The following is a 4,894-nucleotide window of genomic DNA, read 5'->3' as shown; positions in this document are numbered from 1 at the left end:
TTTGGGCTACTTTTTAATTCTACCTTCTCAGCTCATCAACACTTGGTTTGCATTAAAATGTAAGAACATTACACTCAACACTCTGCTAATCATCAGAAAGTACTGCTTTGAAGTTTCCCCGTTTCCCAGCTACTACCAATGACAGATGTTTGCCAGAGAACAACTCAGGGGGCATTTTCTTGCAAGCATTTTGGCTGAGAACGATAACCATTGTGCCACTTAATATTTCAGCAATCTCTAGAGAAATCGGGGAATAGCAGTTACTTATTTATCTCACGTATTGCTCCTTGCTACCTTCCCACCACCACCGGCACGACCTCTGAAGGCACACATTAATTTCACCTCAGTATTTCCATAGCATCAATTAATAAAAACTGACTACATTTTCAACAAACGCACATGTCCTGATAAATGAGGGTCCTGACTTAATTGCTCTGTAAATTAAGAGCTCACCGTAGTGACAATAGAGAAGAGTTTTAATATTTAAAAACTCAATTAAATTTGTGTACTTTGTGAATAATTAAAGTCACAGGACTACTTTAAGGGGCTCATTTAAGTTTCATTCTGAAATGTATATCACAGATGAGGATAATTCATCTACCAAAAAAAAGTCAATTTTTTTAATTAGTAAATTTGGTTACTTTTTTTGTCCTAATTGGTTACTTTTGGTCCTAATTTGTCTGCGGCTTTTTCCTTATCCTTTTTTTTTTTTTTTTTTTTTTTCCCAAATGACAATGACTGAATTAAAGTGTTGTGGTCTGCGGGTTTAAAAGTCACTTATCTGTTTATACAAAAAAGAACGATCTAAAGGTAAAACACACCTGGTTGGTTGGCTTCACCTTTTTTCTTATACATGAACTAAACTTTTTCATTTGTATTTTATTGTTTTCATTTGAAGTGTGCTCTAATTTGAACTATTCCCCCCCCCAAAAAAAGTTCTGTTGTTTTTGTTTATGACTTACAGCGGTGTAAAGATCTAAATGTGTAAGTATGTGTGATGATGACAAGACTTGAAAAGATTTGTGCAAACCACAAATCCTGGTGATTACAAAAGGGAGGCTCTCGAAAGAGTTCACGTCAAAACCCCTGAATAATCACTAAACACAGAGAGCAGAGATTCTTTCCCCTTTAAATCAAAACTTTGTCTTTAAAAGGGATGACTGCTCTAAGAATGATCTATGATTTTCCAGCCTGGTGTTCACAGTTGGGAAAGGGTCTAGTTCTGGGTCAACGAGGCTTCTGTGTCATCTTTGTACTTTTCACATCTCTTACTCCTCCTGTGTACATGTCAATGTTAGTATTGTCATCGATATTTAGTCAATAATTAAGCTGACACTCTTGGTCTGCTCAGTTTTCGGAGATCACTGGACATTTTGAAGTGTGAGCTCTCTGTAGAAGGCAAGCATACGGAACTCCGTCTGGTATTTCTTCCTGGAAACGTACATACCATTTTTGAAAGAATCACTTTCTTGTGAACTCGATACTTCTGAAAATAAAAATGAAAAAAAAAAAAAAGCTGGGGCTGGGCCTTGGGGAGGGCACTTTAATTAAATTGGAACATTGATCTGTCTTCAAGCAACCCTTAGCAGGGAAAAGAGGTGTCTACCGAAAAAGGAGACAATATTCGTAAATCGTTGTTTTATTACAAGTTGGAAGAAGTGAAGTGGATTTCCTGGGATGTGGGTAGGGGCGCACCTATTATTCTTAAAGGAGTATGATCCCAGTTCTTGTCTTTAAAAGAAATAGATTAATGCGGTAGCAATCCAAAGTCTGTGCTCCTGTGCCCTTCTAATAGAAGAAATCACAAAAATGTAGATAAAAGTAGGTAAGAAATGCACACGCAGCATAAAAATGTAAAAGGTAAACTATTTTTTTATGCTATCAATTCACTATCACAACTGCTGAATGTTCCTCTGTCTTAGACTAGTGGCTATCTTTCCAGAGTTCTCAACTGTAAGAAAACTATTATATTAAAATGCTCTCACAATGAATCCCATGGGATTGGGGAAAGCTATGTTGCAAATGGGATTTTGCACTGTGTGAATTGCCAATCCCAAAAGATTGTGAGATCCTGTGGCTAGGCACAGGTTCTACAATATGTGCATTTGTGAAAAGGGAATGTCATCACTACATATTATTTTTACCTTTGGCAAGAATTTTATAAAATTTCAGAGCATATCACACTCAAAAATACTTCTATAAGGGTGGCAAAATCTAAATGAAATCGCTCTGGATGCCATACTATCATGCATTTATTAATTTGTTCTCATATTGTTTTTGCTTTATTTGACCTGGAAAATAAATGAAAAGTGTAAGTTGCTAGTCCTATAAAATCATCCACCTGTTGAAAGCATAGCATAGCAAATACCACCATGGATATCAGGGAGGAAAAGGTAAGGAAAAGGAGTGAAACTTAGGAGAACGGATGCCAGAAAAAAAATGCAAGGAAGAAAATAATGGGAGATGGAAGTCTCCTTTCTCTTTTTAGCTTCTATTTTGGATATGAGCAGATGAGAAGGGAAAAGAAATTGATATGGAGAGAAACACATGGTGGAGAATAACCCAAGACCATAATACACAGAGCCACTTGCCCCAATAAAAATGTCATGTCACATGCTAAAGGACAGAGGAAGCACAGAATTGCCCATATTAAGTTTTTACTTTGTTACAAAGCATTCACTAAAAGAAAATTGGTTAAATCTGACCACATCACTGTTTGTCTTTTTCAGAAACCTGCTCTCAGAAAACCCATTGAAGTCCCTGTTTTACAACTAACATAATGGGCGTGTGGAAATGCCTCTCCATCCACCAGGGGGCAGAAACGAACCCTGTGATTGGCCAGAGATCTTTGGACTTCAACTTTGATTTGGAATAGTTGTAATTTGCATAGCCTTTTCACTCTCAGACATCACTCTTTCTGTCACTAGGAACATAACCATATAGACATTTCAAAGAAACCTCTTAATTCTGTGTGAAGCTCTAAACTTCACTCTACCAATAAACTTCCCCACGTTCACACTAGAGAGATGTGATGGGAATGCTGGGTCTTACATATGGTGGTCTTCATATTTTCGTGGATTTGTCTTTTGAGGCATGGAGTGCCTGACCTTTGCGTATACAAGATTCGCTAGCATGTAAACTCTGTCACTGTTTCCCAAGAACACAGAAACAGGGCTATTAATAATTTTAATGCTTACTGTTTTGTGTAGCATTTTTTTGCAGAAACTATCTATTAAAAAGTCAAATTTGGTGGTACTTTTCTTGTGTTTTTGGTGGGGAGGTGGACCGCTTCCTGGAAGGAAGGGATGTGTGTAATATATATAAAGTCACCTTGTGCTATTCTCATTCAGTTTAACACTGTGCTCCTTAGTGATCATGGCCTTCATCAATGCAAGCATCAAAGTAAGGGTGGCCATTTCAGGAGAACTGAATGTTAGAAATAATTAAAATAACTACAACTGACATATACTCAGGGGAGCCATAAAATGTAGCCTTCTCTGATGTCCAATATCTAGCTGAACTGAAATACAATCCTTTAGCATCTGAACAAGTAAAAAAAAAAAATCTGGCTCAGGAATTGTCATTGGAGTTGGTTGCTCACCACATTTCTGAATAGTTTACATCTGTTGACCAGCCCTAAGTCCTACTTAACATATGCAGTCTGATGAGAGATCACAGTCTGAATTAATTGATGTAAAATGGATTGAGTTTAGTTAGCACATCTTTACTATACTGTGTTGAAGATGTGGCATTTAAAGAAAACTAGAGCAACATCCAGTAGCACAAACATTATCGTATATGGAGATTTTAAAGGAAATCATAATAAGAAACATGAAGCCTATTGAACTCCATTAAAAAGCCAAACCACAGGGAGGGAGCCAGTCAGAAAGTACAGCCCTTGAATTTATTTTAAAAACCTACCAGTACAGCCATGCTTCTATTGCTGAATCACATCTGCCATCACTGATCTTGCCAGAAGATACAATGTAATAAAACAAACCCAGGTGATTTCAGAACCATCAATTTTTTTTTTCCTTTAAAAGTATGGGAAACAAACTCTTGGGAATGTTGGTAGTATTTGCTGGTGGTGATGAGCTCCTCTTGTCCCAAGCTCAGGCTCCCTGGTAATGGAACCCACTGTACATGCGTTCAGATTTCCTCTGTGGTTCACTCTCTGTCCTTTGGAGGCTGTTGTGACAGGGCTGCTCCTTAGTGACTTCCTGGGATAGGCATGACATCGATTAGACACACACCCCATGTACTTTAACACTAACCATGACATTAAAGTGGTAAAATCCATAGTAAGTAAATCCAACAACATATACATTAGCAAGATGGCAAATAGCTCAATCTTTCCTAAAATTATACATCCTTGTACTCAAGAAAACATTTGCTTCATTCAGGATTTTCCTATAGTGATCCATCTCACTTTATTTCTTCAATGTTCTAACTTCATGAGTAATTTCTATTTTTTCCTTACTGTTAAAACTATCTAAACTTGAGTTTGATTATTAGTAATTTTGTTTTTCTTTCCAAATAACAAAGAGAAAGTTCCAAGAGTTCTTGTTTGTAGGTGAAAATGATGCTACTGGTTGGGCTTCAGTAGGTCATTTGCTTTGAGTTGTTTTCCAGATACAGGCTTATACTAATCTTTTTATTTTTCTCCTACCTAGCCCTGCCTATCCTCCCATCAACGATTCTTTTTTCCAACAATACTAAGTACTAGGTTGTCATTAGGTTTTAGAACAGACTGAAACAAACAGGCAGACTTTGATATGGGTATTCATGACCTGGGCTCCAACAACCTAGTTCTCTATTCAAGGATCAAGCCAACCATCTGATGCCATACACATCTAATACTTTCTCAAAATATGACACTTTTATTTGGATCTCC

At 37.1% G+C, this 4,894-nt stretch overlaps 1 long non-coding RNA gene across 1 annotated transcript; it reads left to right on the top strand.

Moving 5' to 3' along the window:
• The first annotated feature begins 1,366 nt into the window (after positions 1 to 1,366).
• Positions 1,367 to 3,248, top strand: LOC103889650 (uncharacterized). The gene is made up of 2 exons (XR_654020.2): positions 1,367 to 1,439; positions 2,730 to 3,248. It is a non-coding gene; the product is annotated as an uncharacterized LOC103889650 (long non-coding RNA).
• Positions 3,249 to 4,894: the final 1,646 nt, after the last annotated feature.

The sequence above is a fragment of the Pongo abelii genome, chromosome 12 (genome assembly GCF_028885655.2).
Source record: "Pongo abelii isolate AG06213 chromosome 12, NHGRI_mPonAbe1-v2.0_pri, whole genome shotgun sequence".
Lineage (NCBI taxonomy): Eukaryota > Metazoa > Chordata > Mammalia > Primates > Hominidae > Pongo > Pongo abelii.
The sequence above is the reverse complement of the archived record's forward strand: the minus strand, read 5'-3'. Positions and strand labels throughout refer to the sequence as shown.